Source organism: Erinaceus europaeus, chromosome 13 (assembly GCF_950295315.1).
Source record: "Erinaceus europaeus chromosome 13, mEriEur2.1, whole genome shotgun sequence".
NCBI lineage: Eukaryota > Metazoa > Chordata > Mammalia > Eulipotyphla > Erinaceidae > Erinaceus > Erinaceus europaeus.
The window spans coordinates 69,380,868-69,403,281 of record NC_080174.1 but is presented as its reverse complement, the minus strand read 5'-3'; the positions used below and the strand labels follow the sequence as shown (position 1 = coordinate 69,403,281).

The following is a 22,414-nucleotide window of genomic DNA, read 5'->3' as shown; positions in this document are numbered from 1 at the left end:
GTCGCCCACCATATGACCCTCTTATGCCAGGATGTGTGTACACACAGACACAGACACAGACATCCCCAACACACACATACAAACAGTGGCTGTGACTTGGTTGGGTGTACAGTGAACAGAGAAAGAGCTTTATAGTCAGGCAGACCCAACTCTTCCAGTCATATGACTGTATGACCTTGAGCAAAGCACTTGACCTCTCTGAGCCTTGGGTGGATATGATATAACATGGAGATAGGGAGCTGGGTGGTAGCGCAGTGGGTTAAGCGCACATGGTGCAAAGCACAAGGACCAGCGTAAGAATCCTGGTTCAAGCCCCTGGTTCCCCACCTACAGGAGGTCACGTCACAAGTGGTGAAACAGGTCTATAGGAGTCTTTCTCACCCCCTCTCTGTCTTCCCCTCCTCTCTCCATTTCTCTCTGTCCTATCCAGCAACAATGACAGCAATAACAATAACAACAATGATAAACAAGGGCAACAAAAGGCGAAAAAATAGCCTCCAGGAGTAGTGTAGGCACCGAGCTCCAGCAATAGCCCTGGAGGCAAATAATAATAATAGCATGGAGATAGTGCCATACCTCCCTGGTAGAGTTATAACAGAATAGCAGGTGTAAATTCATTTATGCCACATACTTTGTTGAATGCCTGCTATGTGCCTGGCACTGCAGGTGCAATAGTGAACACACAGGTGCTTCTGCTTTTGTGGAATTACACTCTGGGATGCGCATACAAACACAAGCATGGTCCTCACAGCATACAGTAGGTACTCAATGAATGCTGACTTCTTTTTTTTTTTTTTCCCTCCAGGGTTATTGCTGGGCTCGGTGCCTGCACCATGAATCCACCGCTCCTGGAGGCCATTTTTTCCCCTTTTTGTTGCCCTAGTTGTTGCAGCCTCATTGCGGTTATTATTGCCATTGTTGACTTTGCTTTGTTGTTGGATAGGACAGAGAGAAATGGAGACAGGAGGGGAAGACAGAGAGAGAGAGGGGGAGAGAAAGATAGACACCTGCAGACCTGCTTCACTGCCTGTGAAGCGACTCCCCTGCAGGTGGGGAGCCGGGGGGCTTGAACCGGGATCCTTACGCCGATCCCTGCGCTTTGCGCCACGTGCGCTTAACCCACTGCGCCACCGCCCGACCCCTGAATGCTGACTTCTTACTCTCCTCTCACCTGGTAGCCTGTCCTGGGAAAGGAGCAAAGCATAAAGCTTTTCCTCCCTCTGGGGTTCTTACCACCAGCCCACATACCTGCAGAAACCTCTGGCTCTTCTTTCAAGGGTAGGAGTGGGATGGGTGCATGGTGTCAGACACTATGACTGTCCAATAGCTACCAGCAGAGCAGGGTATGTTCTGCCATTAGCCTTGGGATGGGGAGGGGGAGAAGGGCCGATGGCCTGGCTTGTGATGGAGAGCCCCCCAATTGGAGGGCACAGAGTAGCTCTGTGCGCCAACATTGTCTACCACCCAGCATCACCCCTCCTTCTCCCAGGAGCCCATGGCCCCTGATATGTGGGGATCTGATGGGCAAAGTGGGTGTGATGTGAGAGGATCCTTAGTGGAGAGGCTGCATACTGTCATCCAGGCAGGGTCCCACTGTGCCCTCCCCACTCTGTGGGGGCCTGGATGGGAATATGTGCCAAAGGGGCTCCTGGGGGTGCAGCATGCCCTGGAGTGGTGTCTGCTCAACTGGTTCCAGCAGTAAGTCAGCAAGATTTCCCTGGGAACCTGCTTAGGGCCAGAGACTTTGGTGGCCATGACCTTCCTGGATCCTTGCCTCAAAGCCTTCATCCTGTATGTATTTGTAAGGCAGCAAACGAGTGCTCAGAGAGATTCACAGCTTTCCCCCAAGTCATAGTTTAAAGACTTGAGCTTGGGTCTGTCCTTAGTGCAGGAACAGAAGAGAGAAGCTAGCTATTGCTCAAAGCACAAGCAGGAGGTGGAAGGGAACTATCAGTGAAGCCTCCCAATATACCTGTGTAGTGGCAACCAACCAAAGAAGGGGGTTCCCTTGCCCCCTGCCCTGGGTGCATGGAGCCCTAACAAGGCACAGCTCTTCTCCTATCTGCCTTGGGGTCTGGTTTGGAGGCACAGAGGCTGACTCATAGGCAGCTGGAAGGTTCTCTGGGGAAGAGTGCAGCAAGGCATGATGGGGCCCTGGAGACCACTCCTTGCCTTCTATTTCTCTTAACTCTTATCTTCTCAGCTCCACAGCCATTCACCACTATGCCCACCTTACTGGATGCTAAGGGGGCTGGGAAAGGCACCCACTGAGCCCTGGAGCACCAAGCAGGCAGGCTCCTGGGTTGGGCTGACCGAGCCATAACAGAGAGGTGGGTGGGAGATAGGGGAGGTAGGAGAGCCAAGTGTGAAGGGTTCTTGTTTCCAAGTTCAAAGTCCAGATCTGGGGGTTGGGGATGGTGGGCAGGAGGTGCCAACCAATGAACTATCTGGGAAGAGGAGCCATCACCCTGACACTTCACCCTACTGATTTGTTCCCCACCCATCACAACTCCTTTCACCTGGAGCCTCTGGAGAGTTCTTCCAGAAGTGGGGTTACAGGGACAGGTACTGCCAGGTGTTAGGGGATGTGTTTAGCACTCCCCAATCTCCTGACCCCAGGCCCCCACAGCTGGGTAGGGCAAAAGAGTTCCCAGCCTGCTGAGAATCTGAGGAATGGTTGACCCCAGCCCCCAACACAGCAAGTGTAGCCCTGTGAGCCCAGCTGTCCTACCCATGGGTGCCTGCCCATCCCCTGAGCACCCCAGGGTGTGCGTGTGTGGATGAGCTAAGAGAAGAAGTACAGGTGTAAGTGTGAACTGGGGTTGGGGTGCACGCATTTGGGCTGGGTTACTGAGCATGCGTGCAGGTGCAGCTGTGGACCTGAGACAGGAACCATAGACCCTCAAGTTTCCCGGGGACCCTAGAGTTCCTTCCATCTCACCTAGTACCCAGGGATTCAGTGTGTGGGCAAACATGCATGAGGGCCGTGCACATGCTCAGAAGGAGGTAGAAACAGGAGCAATGACACTCACAGGTGCCCTGTTTTCCTACCTGGCTTCCACATAGGCCTTTAACCAGCACAAAGACCCCCAGAGGTAAGGAAGGTGGTAGCCTGTTGTACAAACAAGGGGGTTGGGGGCTTAGCAGATGAATGTAAGGTCACATAGCTCAGAGGCTCCACATCTAGACTGTAACACAGGCCACCCTATGACCTATAGGGTGTGTGTGTGTGTGTGTGTGTGTGTGTGTGTGTGTGTGTGTGTAGATAGTAGACTGCGTGGGGTGAGGGTGAGGGTGAGGTCTCCCGAGGGGACAGGTATAGGAGATGCAGGGGCCTGAGACTGTGTACACTGGGCTGTGCTTGTCGATGGCTGGGGCAGGGTCTGAGACACTCATGAGCACTGAGCTCTCCTGTGGCAGAGGGAAAGGCATGGCCATCTGAGTATAAGTGAGGCTCAGGGAGTGGATTGTAAGGGTCTCCAGGGAAGAGGGAGACACACAGAAAGAGTCTGGAGGAAGCTGCCAGTCCATGTGCCTTTGAGTGAGGGTGTGTGAAACGCATGGAGTTTTCCTTTTTTCTTTCTTTTCTCTGACTTCAACCAGGAACAGATGTCTGAGCAGGCTAACGAATTGGAAACATCTGAAACAACTGTCCGAGCTGAAGTATAATAAATAGACCTTTCATCACATTCCCTGGAAGGGGATCGCTGGGGACAGGCTCCAGGGAGCATTTAGAGGGGCTGGGGGTTGACAGTGCACGGACAGACAGACTAGTCTCCCCTCTCCCAGAAAGGACAGACTCCCCTGAGAGGGTGGAAGGACAGCCCTACTCCCAGCGCCTCCTGGATGACAGGCCTCAGTTCCCCACCTGCATAGTGGACTTGCTATTAGTTCTGGGTCCTGAGCCCTGAAACCCCAAAGGTAAAAGCTCCTTGAACTTCCAGACAAGCTGACCATTAGCCATACTTGCTGCTGAGGCCTCCATGAGCCAGTGCCCACATCCCTGCCACCCTTGGACCTGGCCTCTGTACCCCTACATGCAAGATGGATTTGAATTTTCCAAAACATGGTGCCCTATCCTTCTTGGCTCCCGTGTATTGGCCTGAAGGGTCTCATAAGAGAAGAACAGCTGGGGCTGTTGGGGGCATGCAGGGGCCTGGAGAGGGTGGCTGGACACCCCCACCGCACATTGTGGCCTTCTCCCAGGCCCACATCTGACACAGCTGCACACACACGTTCTTGGGAACTTCCAGGGGAATGAGGCCCAGAGGCCTTGTTCTGACACGAGCCAGATGCAGTGTCCAGGAATTCCAGGGAGAACAAGGTAGGCAGAGATGGGTCCAGTGAGCACAAGTCTCTGTTCTGGGACTCTGATAGGTTGGGTAGGGGCAGACAGACCCTCAAGGCTCAAAATGTACAAGAGGTTGCCAGAAATTCAGACACCAGGGATTTCAATCTCAGAGACCCCAGGGACTGCATCTCAAAGGAGAGGGGGCTCAGGAGCGCTCCTGAAGCTTGCCAACCCAGGTCTTTTGTTTGAGGGTTCTCTGCAATAACAGCAAAGACACCATTCCCTAATCCTCCAAAGCCAGGGGAAAAGAGGGTAGAGGGTCCTGACTATTCTTCTGGCCTACAAGTTGGTAAGCTTGGCTGTCTAGGGGAGCTGCTAAGCCTTAGCTTCTGTCTCTGTGAAATGGGGTGCACAGGGTTATTGGGAGTTTTGGCTGCAGAAGCTTGGGGGTAAAAAGGGTCAGCATTGATGGATAGCTAGTGTAGCAGAAATGTATGAAATTTGCATGCCAGAAGCTCCAGGTTTAATCCCCAGCACCACCAATAGACCAAGTTGAGCAGTGCTCTGATAAACCAATAAAGATCAGTGCTACATTCATTCATCACATGACCACTGAGGGTTTACTCTGGGCCAGACCAGGAGTTTATAATAATGACTGAGGGCTCCCACCTCCAGGTCTTTGTTAATGTTGTTTCCCCTGTTTGGAGTACCCTTTTCCCCCCTCTTCCCCTGGATACTCCTACTTACCCTTCTATTCTCACCGTCAACACCCCTGACTCAGGAAAGCCTTCTGCAAGCTACTGCTTAGGTCAGGATGCCTGCTTCGTGCTGCCCTAAAATCCTGCCTTCATCCTTTATAAAGACCATCACCTGTGATTGTGACAATCTGATCATGGATGACACACCTTCTGTCCCCAGCACCCCCCCCCCAAGACTTCAAACTCATGGCGACAGGCACTACACCCACCAAGTTCACTGCTGTAGCCCCCTCCTCTGTCAGTGTCTAAGCACGTGGTTGTAAACACCTTTGAGCTAATATTTATGCAGCATTACTTCCTGCTAGGTGATAGTTCTGTGAGTTTTGCAGCTAACAGCTTACTTGATATTAACAATCCTTGAGGAGGCCAGCAAGACTGCTCTCCTGGACCAGTGGAGCCTGATCTCTCTGTGATAGCTTCCCCCATCCCCCCCACACCCCTATTTCTCCGTCTCTGTCTTTAAAAAGTTGGCCTGGCTTCTTTACCCCATCTTGAATGGAGCTTGAAGAAATCATGTTAAGTGAGATAAGTCAGAAACTGAAGGATAAATATGGGATGATCTCACTCATAGACAGAAGTTGAAAAAATAAGATCAGAAAGGAAAACAGTAAGTAGAACTTGGATTGGAGTTGGTGTATTGCACCAAAGTAAAAGACTCTGGGGTGTGTGTTGGGGGTGGGGGTGGGTTTCAGGTCCTGGAACATAAAGGCAGAGAAGAACCTAATGGGGGCTTAATTGTCATGTGGAAAAATGAGAAATGTTATACATATACAAACTATTGTATTTTACTATCAACTGTAAACCATTAACCCTCCAATAAAGAATTTTTTTAAAAAAAAGTTGACCTGTAGTGGTGAAGCCCTGGTGATGACAAATAAAAAAGTAAAAATAAATTTTTAAAAGGAGAACAGAAACAAAAAAAGAAAGAAAGAAATACCTTGAGAAGATAATTAATGGTCTCACATTTCACAGGTAGTAATCAATGAATCAATGAATCAATGACATCAGATGAGGTCACCTTCCAGTGAGGGAAGAAGGTAACTGGTTATAACAGAGAGAAAAGGTACATACAGGATCCTGGAAGCACTAACCTAGGGATTAATAAAGGGAGAGAGAAAGAAAGTAAAGAGGGTGGGGGAGATAGCATAATGGTTAGGCAAAAAGACTCTCATGCCTGAGGCTCTAAAGTACCAGGTTCAATCCCTTGCACCACTATAAACCCAAACTAAGCAGAGTTCTGGGGGGAAAAAAGAATAAAGGAGAGGAGCCTGGGGCCCAGGGGGTCCAAGCCTCAGGCCCCAAGAGAGGCTAGCCCAGCACTAGCTCTGCGTGGTCCCTCTGGCTGCCGGCAGAGTGGAGGTTCTTCTTTACACAAATCAGATCTCTTTCCTCCCTTCAAGCCCAGGACACTCTGCCCTCAGTCATCGTGCCCAGGCTGGGGCAGAGGAGGAAGACTGGCCATCCTGACCTGCCCCTGCCTCAGTCCTCACACTCCCATTTCTCCTGAGCTTCATGGGGACAGAGGCCTGGGCCTCCTGTTCCTCCTCCTTTTGTTTAATCAAACAAACCAGATGTTCTCAACTTGGACTGGACAAGGTGTCCGCCCTAATCCAAACCAATGCTTCACTTTGGCAAGCCCCCCCTGCCTCACCCCAGGGAGCCTCTTGCCCTCCCATCCCCCTTTTAGATTCAGCCTGGGGCTCCAGCACCTGAGGTTCTGAGTCATCATAAGTAGCAGCTCAACATAGCCTGTCTGACAGAAGTCAGATGTCGTGAGAACTCCTTGACCTTGGAGCCAAGACCAAGAGCTGGGTCTGTCCCTGGGTGATGTTGCCTTCGCTGAAGGAGGGAAGGGGGAGAGAGGGTTGGCCAAGCAGGGATGGGATGGGATGAGATCGATTTCCAGTTTTCCTCCCGGCCCTGCAACCCTAGGTTTCCATGCATGTGACTCTGCCCTGAGATTGGGGACATGCCTGAGCATGTCTGCGTCTGTGAGTGTGCTTTTTGGGGAGCATGTACTCCCCTCCCAACACACACACACACACACACACACACACACACACACACACACACACACACAAAGTGAAGTGGAGTGGGGTGTGCGACTCTAAGCGTTCAGTGGGGTGTCTACGTGTGCACACAAAGGGCTGTGGGAATGTGGACTGGAAGGACAGGAATGTGTGGGTGCCTAGTTGAGTCTGAGTGAAGGGGGGTCTCACGTGGGCTTGCCGTGTGCCTGCAAGGTCCCAGCAGGGCGTGTTTATGTGCAGTGGGAAATGACGAAGCTCCGGCCATTTGACATTCACACCCTTCCCTGTCCAGGGCGGCCCCTGCTTTGCCTGGGGCCTGGCTCAGACTCTCAGAGGTTTCGGAACTTTTGAGCAGGCAGCAGCTTGGCCCCTCGCAGTCACCCAGACAGACCCACTGGGTGGGGAGGAAACTGGAGCCTTCGGTGGCTCCTGTGGGCCTAACTCAGTTACATGGTCATTACCCAGCTTCTCCTCTGGGAGCCCAGCAAGGCGAGGGGAGGGGGAGGGGCTGGGAGGCTGGGGGGCTAGGGCGGAGGCGGGGTCCCCTCCCCCAATCACTGCTGGCCTCCTGCTGGGTGTGGAGAAGAGTTGAGGGATGGAGCGTGGTCCTAGAAGATTGGTCTAAGGGGCCCCACCTAGCAGATGGGGAGCCCTGATCCCTGGGGAGGCACTAGAGGAACCTGGAGCTCTGCTGCTTCTTTGAGCCCCAGATACACGGGAAGACAGTGTTGCATGCCTGCTCTGAAGGCCTGCTTGGAACGCCAGCTTCCTAGCCCTCTGGGCTGACACTTGGAGAGTGCTGGGAAGTCACCTTGGGGAAGGGGGAAAGGCCTGACCGCTCTCCCCCCTCACACAAGATGCAGTTACTCACACCCCCCCAAACCTTCACAATTAAAAGTGTGGTTTGAAAAAGCCAACGCCAGCCTAATGAGAAGCACATTGTCTCCTAGAAGAAGCTGGAGGGAAAGAAGAGGGCAGCACAGCACCCTGCCGCCCAAGGGAGGGCCTGAGCGCCCTCTACCAGGCCCTCCCCCTCCCCAGGATCCCCAGGCAAAGGCCTGGGGCGGGGGTCATTTGGAAGCCAGATGTGCAGCTCCAGCTCCAGCCTCTTTGAAGGAGGGGAGAAGAGAGAGAGAGAGAGGGAGACACTGGGAATCAAACAGATGTAGATGCTAGAATTTGGGCTCCATCACTTACACATGAACTGTGTGATCTTAGGCAAGGTTCTGAACCTTTCTGACTAAAGCCCTCCAGCCCCTGTGGGCTGCCAGAGTGTGAAAGTAGATCATTCCCCAAAATGTGCAGAGAATGATTGGGAAGAGCTGCTTGAGGAGGGAAAAGCCACAGGGGGCCTTCTGAGTGCTGGCTGCCACGGAGAGAAAACTAGATCCAGAGGCCCCAGCTCTGTCCCCAAGCTCCCTCCGTGGGGACCAGGCCTGCACAGGTCCTGGTTTCTAGGTGTGCAAGTGAAACTGCAGGTTGAGGCCATTAGACTGGTTTCTTTCTTCTTTTATTTTTTTTAAATATTTATTTATTTATTAATTTCCCTTTTCTTGCCCTTGTTTTATTGTTGCAGATATTATTGTTGTGGGATAGAACAGAGAGAAATGGAGAGAGGAGGGGAAGACAGAGAGGGGGAGAGAAAGATAAGACACCTGCAGACCTGCTTCACCGCCTGTGAATCGACCCCCCTGCAGATGGGGAGCCCGGGACTGGAACCAGGATCCTTATGCCAGTCCTTGCACTTTGCGCTACCTGCACTTAATCCGCTGCGCTACCGCCCGCGCTCCCTAGATGGGTTTCTGTCTGAGCTGCACACTCACTCTGGGTGACCATACACAAGCCAATGCCCTCTGCCAGCTATGGTGTTCTGCTCTGTAAAGCAGAAAGGGTGACAGTACTGCCCATCCCTTGGTGTGGGGAGTGTTCCTTCCTCTGCCTGGCATTAGTAAGCCTGTAAAGAAATGGCCCTCTCTGCCTCTGACTGTCTGTCTCTCTCATCAACCCTGTCTCTCCCTAGCCTATTTAAGGTGATCTGACATTTACTTATTTTTTTTTCTTTTTTTTTACCAGAGCATTGTTCAACTCTGTCTTATGGTAGTGCAGTTGATTGAACATGGGACTTTGGAGCCTCAGGCATGAAAGTCTCTTTGCATAACCATTAGTATCTACCCCTACCCACATTTACAAATATAATCATTTAGAGTTTCTAAAAGACCAGCTGGCCCAGGAGGTGACTCTGTGGTACACAGGGAGCAGGACTTGTGTACATGAGGCCCTGGGTTCAATCCTCAGCACCGCATGATGCCAGAGTGAGACTCTGGTTCTCTCTCTATTTCATTAAATAACCTGACAATTATTTAATTAAAAATAGCCTGTGGTGGTCTGTGAGGGTACATGTTCAGTGCCGAGAGCACAGGGCTTGTATGCATGAGGCCCTGGGTTCGATCTCCAGAAATGCATATTCCATAGTGGTGCACTGAACATGAAAGATATCTCTCATAAAAGATATCAAATACCCTTATGAACTCCAGTGTCCCTCACCTAGTGAGTGGCCAGTTGTCACTCAGCGCCCTGAGGTGCAGCCACCCCTGGAGCCTCCTTAACAACAGCAGAGTAAGCACTGCCCCATGCTCTGCCCTGGGTGAATCTCTGCGTGTGAGGCCGAGCACAAGAGGGCAGCCACAACAGAGTGTGGGCTGTGTGGCTCCCCTCAGTGGAAATGGCCAGAAAAGGCAAATCCAAAGACTCTGCAAAATAAATTATTGGGTGCCTAGCTGAGGGTGGGGATAGGGCTATTTGGAGGATGAAACGGTCCACTCTCAAAAACTGGATCATGGTGATAGATGGACAGCCCTGAATATTTACTACCATCAAATTGTACATACAACATGGATGGGCTTAACATTCAATTTATTTATTTGTTTATTTTAAAGATTCTCTTTTTTAAAAAAGCTATTTATTTGTTGTTGGATAGAGACAGAAAGAAATTGAGAGAGGAGGAGGAGATAGAGAGGGAAAGAGACAGAGAGACATCTGATGTCCTGCTTCACCACTCATGAAGCTGCAGATGGGGACCAGGGACTTGAACCTGAGTTCTTGCACATTGTAATGTGTGTGTGCTTAACCAGGGGCACCAACACTTGGTCCGTGAATTTATTTTTATATTTATTTATTTATTTATTTGCCACCAGGGTTATCACTGGGACTGGGTGCCTAGACTCCACTATTTCTGGGGGCCTATTTTTTCTTTTTGTTCTGATAGAGACAGAGAAATAGAGAGGTCAAGAAAGGGGAAGAGAGAGAAGAAAGACACCTGCAGCACTGTTCCACCACTTGTGAAGTTTCCCCCTGCAGGTAGGAAACAGGGACATGAACCTGGATTCTTATACATGGGAAAATGTGCACTTCATTGGGTATGCCACTGCCCAGTCCCTATATATTGAATGTTATACCTTAAAAAAGTTTTAAAAAAATGTCTTTAGACCAGAGAGATGGGTTTCTGTTGGGCATTACGCCAGGGCCCCTGCTCCATCACTGATACGATGGTCTATTTACATAATCATTGTTTTGCCTGTAGGGTATTGGTTAATCCCACTAGTTAGAACCTTCGCAACAGCTGCTATGGAAGCTGTCTACCTTTGTGCTCTTTTCTTTTCTCCACCCCCTCTCCTAGCCATTTCCTTTTCCCACTTGCCACCTCTGGTTAAAGATATATATATATAAAGGCGTTGTCTCTGATTAATAAAGGATTGCGTTGCGTTCTTGCTCCGCCATGAGTTCCTGGTCTCTCTCCCGCATCGCTGAGTAAACAGCAGCCCAGGTTGGCTCTGGTCGAGCTCTCTCCAACCCAGAGAGCACGTGCCCAGGAAGAAACACCCTCACGCTAGCCCGACAGGTTTCTGGGAGGTGGTGCAGTGGATAAAGCACTGAATTCTCAAGTGTGAGCTCAGGACTCAGACTCCAGTATGATGCTCTGGTTCTTTCTGCACCTACTCCACCCCTCCCCAGTAAATCTTTTAAAAAATGTATTTTTATTATTGTATTTATGTTTATTTACATATTTTCCTTTTGTTGTCCTTGTTTTAATTGTCATTGTTATTATTGCTATTGTTGTTGTTGGATAGGACAGAGAGAAATGGAGAGAGGAAGGGAAGACAGAGGGGAGGATAGAAAGAGAGACACCTGAAGACCTGCTTCACCACCTGTAAAGTGAATCCCCTGCAGGGGGGAGGCAGGATCCTTAAGCCGGTCCTTGTGCTTCACAACATGTGCACTTAACCTACTGCTCCACCACCCGGCTCCCCACATAAATAAATCTTTAAATAAAAACAGCAGGTAGCTCCACTGGGTAAATGGTATACCTTGCCATGTGTAGGGCCCAGGCTAGGACTCTGGCACCACATGTGAAACACCATAGCACTGCAGGGAGCTCTGATTTGGTGGTGTCTCCTCTTCTCCGTGTCTCTTTGCAAATAAAAATCTTCCCAGGAGTAGTGAGCTTGAATGCCCTGAGTCCACAAAAATAAATAAATAAAAGTCAAAACCCAAAATCTATGAGGCAAATATTATCAGCCCTTTTGCCCTCAAAAATGTGTGTATCTATGGGCCAGGTGGTGGCACACCCAGTTGAGTGCACATGGTATAGTACACAAGGAACTAGGTTTGAGCCCCCAGACCCCACCTGCAGGGGGAAAGCTTCACAAGTGACAAAGCAGGGCTGCAGGTGTCTCTCTGTCTCTTTCCCTATCTCCCCTTTCCCTCTTGATTTCTGGCTGTCTCTATCCAACAAATAAAGATAATATTTTTTTTTAATGTGTGTATCTGGGGCCAGGTGGTAGCACACATGGCGCAAAGCTCAAGGACCAACTTAAGGATCCCGGTTTGAGCTCCCAGCTCCCCACAGGGGGAGCTTTACAGGTGGTGAAGCAGGTCTGTCTCCCTATTCTATCTCAATTTCTCTCTGTCCTATCCAATGACAGCAATAACAACAAGGGCAACAAAAGGGAAAAGACAGCCTCCAGGAGCAGTGGATTTGTAGTGAAGGCACCAAGCTCCAACAATAACCCTGGAGGCAAAAAAAAAAAAAAAAAAAGTGTGTATCCACTTTTGGAATGCCACACCAGCTTTGCTCCCAAGGCCCTTTACTTAGGTCCTTTAGTTTGGGAATAAGAGAAAATGAAAGCGCCATCTGAGGCAGATATGTTGTGACTGTGACACTAGTCTGTTTTGCACCCTGCAGACTTGACTCAGAGAAGTGACGTGAGGACCAAGAAAGGGAGACTGGAGGCCAGCGAGAGTATTTCCCCCAGGGCTTAGACTTCCCCTGCAGCTTACAGTCCCTTTTTGGACAGTGCTGATGTCTGACTGCTCAGTCCCTTCTCTACAAAGTTGGGTGTCATTAGTTCCACTTTGCAGATGGCAAAATGGAGGCTCTGATAGGTGCAGTATCTTGCCCTGACTCTCACATTACTACGTACCAGGTATGCTTTTATATTCATTATATTCATTCATTCACTCACTCACTCATTCACTAATTCATTCATTTTATGTCATTCCTGAGTCTTCACCACTCTGGCTCAAGTGTTTGAGAGAGAGAGAGAGAGAGAGAGAGAGACCTCAGCACTGAAACATCGCCCTGCTGCAGTGATGCTCCTGTGTAGTGTACCGGAGGCTTAAACCTGAGTGCTGTATATGGCAAGGTAATTGCTCTCCCCCGTGATCTCTGTCCCAGGCCCCCAGATGTGATCTGAAATGCAGCAGAGATTAGACTTCCCACTCCACCAAGCTACCCCAACCTCCACTGTCTGTTATTCTGTCTCTGCAAGACTGTTTCCGTCTTCTCAGCTCCCTCTTCTCTATCTGCCTGTCTTTCTTTGTCTCTCTTTGCTTGCCTCTATCTCTCAGCCTCTCTGTCTCTGTTTTTCTCTGTCTCTGGCTCATTTATTTTTAATAACCACAATAATGAGAAAAGCTCCTTTCCAACCCTCCTGGGGAGGGAGACAAAAGGAGGGGAGTCCAGGGAAGAGGGGGAGGGATAACCTCTCCTCTTGCTCCTGAGAAATTTAATAAAGGGCCTGAGAAAGTGCTGGGCTCCACTGCTGGCCACTACCCTGGGAAAGGGGGCAGCCCCCTCCCAACACCCGCCCCAGACACGGCTCTGCACAAGCCTGGGGTCAGGGGAGGGAATGTCTCCATGCTGGGCCCCCCCTTCTCCAGCTCACAGGCTTTATCTCTCCCCTCCCTGCTGGTGGGAGCAGTTCCCCTGGCTAATCCGCCCCTGAATATGGTCCATACCACATCCCCTCCCCTTGACCCAGACCTGCTGTTCCCAGAAGAGCAGCCTGGAGGGGAGACCCTAGAGGGGAACTGCTGTCTCTGGGCTGATGGGGAAGTCAGGCAATGCAGCCCCCCTCCCCTGTGTCCAGCTCCCCACAAGACTGTGACTAGTTTCCCAGCAGTATCTGGCAAGATGATGGGGGTTGGGGGGGTGGCTGAGCCTTCCTACCTGCATCCTTCCCAGCCTGCAAGGGCTTAAGGCCATACTTAGCTGGCCCAAGAACCTGGCCCAAGAGAACCCAAGAAGCTAGGAAGGGGACAGCCCAGCCCTTGCCTCCACCCTGGGGTGTCAACACTGAGCCAGCTGGTTACAGGCATCCCCAGCCTCAGCACCAGTCAGGCCAGGGCAGGATGCCTGGATGAAAGCTCTTTGTCCCTATCTAGAGAGAGAGAGAAAGAAAGAGAGAGAGAGATTGAGAGAACACAACCAAGAAGGGTGGTCGAGGCTGCTCTGCAGCTGACATGGTCCCACAGCAAGAAGGAGTAGCAGGGACAGAAAGGGGATCAGCTCATGAGACAGAACAGGGTCCCAGTCCAGTGGTGCAGGTGGGTGAATCCAGCTCCCCAGCCAGGAATGTGCTCCAGGATCCTTCTGTCCAGGGAGGCAGGAGGCCTGAGGTTGCCCAGGCAGTCATCCCACTGCTCCCAGGTATCTGGACTTCACTCTCCCTGTTGGGAAACCACACTCTGGTAGAGCTGACCAGTCTCCCACCTGGCTGGGAAGGTGGGGCCGGCAAGCGGGGTCCTGGAATTGATTGTGCATTCACTGCTTCATTTGCTCCTCTGTATCAGGCCTGCAGAGTCCTGGGGGAGTGACAATAACAGCTTGTTCTGTAGAGGGCTGTGCCAGTGTGTTATCTCACTAGCTGCACAATGTGCTACCTGTACTTCATTTTTGTTTTCATTTCATTGTATTCTTTTAGAATTAGAGAGAGCAAAACATTGCTGCACCATCCATGGAGCTCCATTTGTCACTCTCATTTGAGAGTGCTGGCAATTGAACCCAAAACCTCAGGCACACCAGATGGATGGTCTTCCACTGTATCAATTTCCCAGCCCCTGTTATTGGCACTGTAAAGACAAGACAATCAGAAGCACAGAAAAATTGTGTCCCCTGTCAAAGGTCACACAGCCTCTTGGGAAGAAAGCCATATTTTAAACTAAGCATGGAGTTGCATTGAACAGAGCACACTGACCCCAGCGCCTGGCCAACACTGCTCACCCACGGATAAGGAGACACCCTCCCTGTCTCAAGGTTAAGAGAAAAGTCGGGTTAGGGTCTGGGAGAGGTCAGGAAGGACACACAGGAGAGAGGGTTTCTGAGTCAGACAGCCTGAGTGGAACTCAGCAGTGAGCTCACAGGAGTTGCTGACAGACACAGAGGCCAACAGATGGCACAGACAGAAGAGCCACCAGTTTGCTCACTTACTGCCATGGCCATCTCATGGGCAGCTGGAACAGCCCGAGTTCCTGCACACCTGAGCAGAAGAGTTGGCCTTGCCATTCCATGGGCCCCTCACCTGGGGCCTATGGGCAGAGGAAGGCGAAGAGATGGAGCAGGGAGACAAGCACATGCCCGGCTCTGGCCTGACTCTTCTCTGCTCCTGGACCTGCAGTGGGCACTGTCTGGATGTTAGATGAGACCTCTGAACAACTCTGCCCACCTTGAGGAGCCAGAGATCTGATCTTCTAGAACCTTCTCAGACAGCTGCAGCCAGGAAAGGTGGTACTCAGCGGACACCTAGTGGAAGGTTAACTGCAGAGGCTAAGCTTCCAGAGGCCCCTCCCATGGGTTGCAGAGTGGGAGTGGGGGGGAGGCTGGCTGCTTCCTTTTCTAACTCTACAGGCCAGGAAAGTAAAATTGTTCTGAACCCCATGTCCATCTTCCCCCCCCCCCATTAGTAAGGCACTTTGTGCCTTTTCAGACCCTTCCTTGTTTGCTCAGATTATTTTGACCTTTCAGTCTTTCCAGATAAGGATTAAAATGTCCATTAAAGAGGACTAGGAGGTGGTTCATCCTGTAGAGTTCACACTTAGTTACGACTGAGGTTCAAACTCAGGGCCATCATATGGGAGCACCTGCAGGAAGATTAGCCTCACAGGCTGTGGAGCAGTGCGGCAGTCTGTCCTTCTCTCTGTCTCTGTTTTTTTTTTGGGTGTATGTGCCTTCAGGGTTATTGCTGGGTGGGGCTTGCCCCTGCACTACAAAATCTACTGCTCCTGGCAGCCTCTTTTTTTTTTTTTTTTTTTTGATAGGACAGAGAGAGAAATTACAGGGTGGAAGGAGAGAGAAAAAGAGAAAGAGGAAGGGAGGAAGGGGGGAGAGACCTGCAGACCTGCTTCACCACTCGTGAAGCATCCCTGCTTCAGGTGGAGAGCCAGGGGCTTGAACTTGGGTCCTGCAAGCATCCTTCCATATAGTACTATGTGCACTTAACCAGGTGTGCCACCATTCAGCCCCTCTGTCTCTGTCTTTATCTCTCTCTCTCTAAGTCTCTCACCCTCTATCTAAAAAGAGAAAGAAAGAGATACATCAAGGAGCAGGGGAGTTATGTAGGTGCAGAGCCCCAGCAATAACTGTGGAGGCAAAAGTAAAATAACATTTTCTGTTAAAACAGCCTGCTGTGGTCTCTCGCTTTTTCCCAGCTTTGGAAAAGAAAATAATCCTCGGAGGGGCCGGGTGGTGGCATACCTGGTTGAGCGCACATGTTACAGTGCCCAAGGACCCTGGTTCGAGCCCCTGGCTCCCACCTGCAGGGGGAAAGCTTCACGAGTGGTGAAGCAGGACTGCAGGTGTCTATCTCTCTCTTCCCTCTCCATTTCTGACTATCTCTATCCAATAAATAAATAAAGATAATGAAAAAAAAAGGAAAGAAAAGAATCCTCGGGCTCAGCCCAGGGAGGTGCCGTGTGCTGTGGCAACAGAAGAAAGACTTGGTGCTGTGTTGTCTCACCCTCTTTCTGTCACTCTCTGATTCTCTTATCTGAATGACAACTATAGCCTGAAGCAGTGGGATTGTGCATGTGGGCATAGAAGAAGGAGGAGAAGAACCGTGTTGAGTGAGATAAGCAAAGAGAAGGAAGAATACCAGATGCTCTTACACACAGATGGGAATCTAAAAATCAAAGCAAAGGACAATACAGGATGAATCCTTAATGGACTATAGTCCATTGCAACAGATTTGGGGACTCAGAAAGAAGAGTAGGGAGGATTATTAAGGAGAGGTTGAGGAGCTAAGTCACAATAGTTGAATAAGATGATTGCTTGGTTGAGACTGAAATATACTGACCCCTATCTGGGGTGGGGGCAGTGTCTGTGAAAATGCACCCCTGTGATAGCAACAATCTTGTAAGCCAACATTTCCTCAATAAAGTGATATTGGAGTTGAGGGGAAGAGAAGAAAAAGAAGAGGAAGAGGAGGAGGAACTTGAGGGGCTGGGAGATATCTCCCTGGATAGGTGTCATATCTTTACTATGCAAGGGAGGGGGTAGCATGCTCGAGTCTCAGGACCAAATGGGAACATTGCAACACCACAACATGAGGGAAGCTAACGCTGTGGAGTCTCTTCCCCTCTGTGTGTCCACCTCCCCTTTTTTCTTTTTTTTACCAGAGCACTTCTCAATCCTGGCTTATGGTGGTATGGGGAACTGAACTTGGAACTTTGGAGCCTCAGGTATGAGAGACTCTACATAAATATTATGCTATCTACTATCACCCTTCCCTTTTTTCTCTATTTAAAATTTTAAAAGAATGAAGAAGTTAGCCTAGGAGCAGTAAAATCATTCATGTGAGAGAAAAAGAACAGGGAAAAGAGAGAGAGAAAGACAAGATCTTGATAGCCCAGAGAGGTGAAGTGCTTTGCCTAAAGACACACAGCTCCTAAGTAGCCATGTGCAGAAGCTGCATCTCCCAGCTCCTGTGTGGTGTGCGTAGGCTCCTGGTTGACAGTGGAGCTGGGAGAATGTTGGAGCAGCTAAGCTGGCTGGGAAGCCTCCTCTGCCCAGCAGGCAGCTGCAGGTGTGTGGGCAGAGCTCCCACCTGGAGCACCGCACCCACCTCTTGCGGGGCGGTGAGCAAGTGAAGGCTCCTCAGGACACGTGTTTCCACTTTCACTGAAGTTGGGAACTAATAGCAGAAAAACCTGTGAAGCTGCTAATGGGATAATGGAGAAAGTATTTATTTATTTTTCAAAGGAGGCCTGTGAGGCTCTGGGCGGCGGGCTCAAGTGCAAGGCGAGGCGTTGGAGGCAGGAGGTCAGCTGGCTGCTCACAGGGATTAGGCAGACACCACACAGAATGAGGGGGTTTCCAGGCCCAGGCTGACAGTCAGCAAGCAGAGTCTGGACTGGTGCCCTCAGTGACCACCCCCCCTGGAGAGGGCCAGGCAGGCCCCATATTCACATGACCCTTCTAGGTGGGGAGCCGGGGCTGGGATCTATCCTACAAACCTGCCCCCTCCTTCTCCCTCACCCAAGGGGCAGCCCATGGTCTGGGGCTCAGACAACGGCCACCTGCCTCTGGACATGTGTCCCCAGCAAACTCAGGAGCACAGGCTGGTCCCTCTCTCCCCATGTGCAGTTACAGGAGTGAGAGGTGGCTCCTTCTAAGGAAGCCAGGGCCTCCTCAGGGAAGAGGTTCAGTGTGACAGACACCTTCTTGAGCTAGTCACAGATATCCTCCCATACCTTGTTCAACCACTTGCCAACATCTTCCCAGCCAGATTCACTGCCCCTGGACAACCCAGCATTCACCTACTTAGAAACCCCATTGAACTTGAGAGCAACAAGTTCCACAGCCTCACGCCTTCCAGTGGCTTTTGAATTTGCCTGGAAGTGCTAGAGTATGTTTGGAGGCTGAGTAAGTGGGACCCCAGGCCACCCCTCTTAACAACGAGAGCCATTTGGTTTGGATCTGTTTTGTATAACAGACAATGTGCCACCTCCAATTTCTCCCCAAATACTAAAGTATGTACTGCCTTTAAAAGGAGAAGTGGAAGAGAAAAAGTATTAGAAATTTGCTAATCCTCACCCTTGCCCACTCTGTGCCAGTGAAATAAGTCAAGGTCCAGAAAGAAGAGACTTGCCCAAGGTCACACAGAACTGGAGCTTGACTGCAGACCAGCTGCCCCCTCTGCCTTGAGCAGTTTCCATCTGCCCCAACCCCTCTGCTGGTGGAGCCAGTGGGGCTCATGGAGAAGCAGAGCAACCACCAGGAGTTCTGCAGAGAGTGAGGCTGGAGTTCCCGGGGCCCCTATGAGGTTACATTGTCTCCCCAGGCCTGCTGCAAGGTAACAGGGAAGCCTGGGGTGAGGCTAGAGAGAATGACAGTGGCATGTCTCCACTTAATCTGGGAGACTCCTGGCTTTGGAGATGACCTGGGCCCTCCTTCCTGCAAAGTCACCCTTGCAGATGCTCCTTTTTTAAAAAAAATGTTATTATTTATTTTTATTTATTTATTCCCTTTTGTTGCCCTTATTGTTTTATTGTTGTTGTAATTATTATTGTTGTTGTTGATGTCGTCATTGTTGGATAGGACAGAGAGAAATGGAGAGAGGAAGGGAAGACAGAAGGGGAGAGAAAGAGAGACACCTGCAGACCTGCTTCACCACCTGTGAAGTGACTCCCCTACAGGTGGGGAGCTGAGGCTCAAACTGGGATCCTTACACCAGTTCTTGTGCTTTGCGCCATATGCGCTTAACCCGCTGTGCTACCGCTCGACCCCAAAAGCTCCTTTATATAAGCATGCTGGTGAGGAGTGGATATAGCCCAGGTCCTGGCATTCTGTCTCCAGGCAAGCCTTAAATTTCTTCTTTTATTTTATTCTTCTTTTAAAAATTAATTCTCCTTTATTTTTACTATTTTTTAAAAATATTTATTCATTTATTTATATGATAGAAATAGTGAGAAATCAAGAGGGAAGGAGGAGGTAGAGAGGGAGAAATAGAGACATAGGCAGACCTGCTTTACCACTCACAAAGCTTCCCCTCCACAGGTGAGGACTGGGGGCTTGAAGCTGGGTCCTTGTGCACTGTAACATGTGCATTCAACTGGGTGCACTACCACCTGGCCCCAATTTTTATTTATTTATTAAAGAGAGAGTAGGAGAGAACTAAACCAACACTCTGGCACATGTGATGTCAGGGATCAAAATTGGAAACTTGGACTCAAACCACTGTGCCACCTCCCGGGTCACCTTCTTCTCCTTCTCCCTCTCCCTCTCCCTCTCCCTCTCCCTCTCCCCCTCCCCCTTCTTTTTCTTTTTCTTCTTCTCCTTCTCCTTCTCCTTCTCCTTCTCCTTCTCCTTCTCCTTCTCCTTCTCCTTCTTCTTCTTCTTCTTCTTCTTTTCTTCTCCAGAATTAAGGCCTTCTATATGCAAGGTTTCACTGCTGTGGATAGCTTGGACCATTTTTCTTTTTTACCAAAGCACTGCTCAGTTTTGGATTATGGTGGTGCGGGGATTGAACCTGGGACTTTGGAGCTGCAAGGATTGAGAGTATCTTTGCATAACCATTATGCTATCTACCCCTGCCCTGGACCACTTTTCATTCAGATAGACACACAGAGAGAAAGAGAGAAGGAAAGACATCACAGCACCAGAGTTCATTCCAGTGCTATAGCAACACCCAAGCAAAGTGGAGGCTTGCATGGCAAGATACGCCCCCTACCTGGTGAGCTATCTCTCCAGCTCTGAGTTGCTCCTTTCAGCCCTAGTCCAGCCTGGGAAGCTGAGGACCTGGAGTTTCCTGCCACAAGCCTGCTTTCCCACCTCTGCCTGGTAGGCTTTCCAGGATCCCCAGTGCCCTACGCTATGCACCCAGCTGGCACTAAGCACGCTTGGGGAGGCCTGGATGCTCATGGCCTGAGAGCAAAGCCCTCTTCATTGCCAATGCCTCTCCTCCAGAAAGGCTTTTAAGATTCTGGTCAGACACAGGCTGTCTCTGCCAAGCCCTACTTTGCCAAGCCTTGCTCACCACAACTACATTCTATTCCCTCAGGAACATGTGCCTGACATTTGTCAGTTCCATTTCCAGCCCACCCTCCACCCCCTGCTAGCTTTCCTGTTCTGGTCTCTGTGCAGTCTTTCCCCTGGGGAAGCAAGCAGAGGCATTCAGCAGGGAGACCCGTCTGCTTCCATGATGCCTGGCTCTGGGACAAGAGACTTTAGCTATTGCTGGAAATTTAGGCAGACATGGGGAGAACTTCCTGAGCAAGAGGAGCCAGAGGGAGACAGTGAAATCTTAGCCCTGGAAGCATTCCCTAGGGAATGAGCATGAGGAGTCCATAGAGGGAGGAGGCAGGCAACCATTTAGGGACCCCTGTCCCACACACAGCACCGCAGCTCCAAAGTCTGTCCTTAACTTCGTGGCTTGACAAAGATTTGTCAAGCATCTACTCTGTACCAAATATCTGTTGGGTTTTAGAGAAGAGCATGGAACAAGAGGCATGGTGCTTGCCTGTTCCAGCATAGAGACAAGAAACCAGAACCTCCAAGATGTGCACTGTAAGTGACAGTCAGACTCATGGAGGACAGGATATCTGGACCATCTGGAGGGGAGCTGGGGAAGACTTCCTGGAAGAAGAGACCTCTCAGCTGTGACCAAGAGGCAGTAAGCAGAGGAAGAGCCTAGCAAGATAATGTCCCTCTTGGGGTACACCCAGAATCTTGGGGTGGGGGGCTGCTATCAGGGAGCCTTTTCTCTTTGATGAGTTTTGAAAAATTACCAACCCAGAAAAATAAAGCCACCACATTATATATGAATGAACAATAACCTGGACACACGTCCCTACTGACTCTACATTTTTAGCTCAGCACTGGCACAGTAGTAATTCAACAATCAGTTCGGTAAAGCAAGATATATAGTTGGTCTGGAATTTATTCCTTCCCACTGACCCTTTCTCTTCTCCCAAAATACAGTGGAGTATAAAATCACATCAGGAGAGAAATAGCCTCTGTGTCATCTCCCCAAGGAAATTATCTATCAGGCCTTTCTTGTACCAGGGTCCAACAAGAGAGCAAAGACAATGGTGGCTGCTAACTACTTTTTAAAAAATTATTTATTTATTCCATTTTGTTGCCCTTATTGTTTTATTGTTGTAGTTACCATTGTTGTCATCATTGTTGGATAGGACAGAGAGAAATGGAGAGAGATGGGGAAGACAGAGAGGGGAAGAGAAAGACAGACACCTGCAGACCTGCTTCACCGCCTGTGAAGCGACTCCCCTGCAGGTGGGGAGCAGGGGGCTCAAACCGGGATCCTTGAGCCGGTCCTTGCGCTTTGCACCACATGCACTTAACCCGCTGCACTACTGCTCGACTCTCAGCTGCTAACTACTTTACACAGGCTGCCTCATTCAATCTTCACAACCACAGAGAAACAGACTCCACCATGATCTCATCCCATGAGGCACCTGGGGCACCGAGAAGTTATGTGCCTCTCCCAAAGCCACACAGCCAATGCCCCATGGAAAGAAGGTCCATCTCAGTCCACAGGATGTCAAGCAGAGATGGGGACTCTCATCTTTCAAATGATTCAGAGAAGCGGTCCCCATGCCTTTTTACAATCAGGAATACCCAAGGAAGGCTCAAAGAGTTAAGTAACTTACCCAGCCTGGGTGCTACTCCTCTGGAATTTGACTCCCAATACGGTGTTCTCTCTCCCCTGAACCCCATCAGTTCCCTAGAGCCTTTTCCCCAACTGGGGTGCAAGCAGTTCCCCAGAGAAGCTCTGGGAAGGAAGCAACCAGCTAGTTTAGGAGGAGGGCCGGCCTAGTGACTCTTCAGTAGGATTTATGTCCTGTCCGGGGAGGACAGTTTGGCTGCTGTATGAAAGGCTAAGAAGAGCTCAAAGATGGAACTTATTCCTGTTAAATGATTGCAAATGTCAGGCAGCATGGCCTGGGAGCTCCTTGCGCACGCACCCAAGCGGCTGGAGGCCAGGCTGCCCATAATAAGCATGCCCACTGACCTCATGGTTACTCCTAATGCAATTACAGCC

General features: G+C 50.3%; 1 protein-coding gene across 3 annotated transcripts in view; it reads right to left on the bottom strand.

Annotated features, from left to right (window-relative positions):
* RSPO1 (R-spondin 1) overlaps positions 1-22,169 on the bottom strand; it is a 67,113-nt gene extending 44,944 nt beyond the window's left edge. Inside the window, exon 1 of one of the 3 annotated variants that reach the window (XM_060206184.1) lies at positions 22,023-22,169. The gene's annotated coding sequence lies outside the window, so the exon portion shown is untranslated. The remainder of the gene's footprint in view (positions 1-22,022) is intronic. The other 2 variants (XM_007535308.2, XM_060206187.1) reach the window with 2 other exon arrangements.
* Between the last annotated feature and the right edge of the window lie 245 nt (positions 22,170-22,414).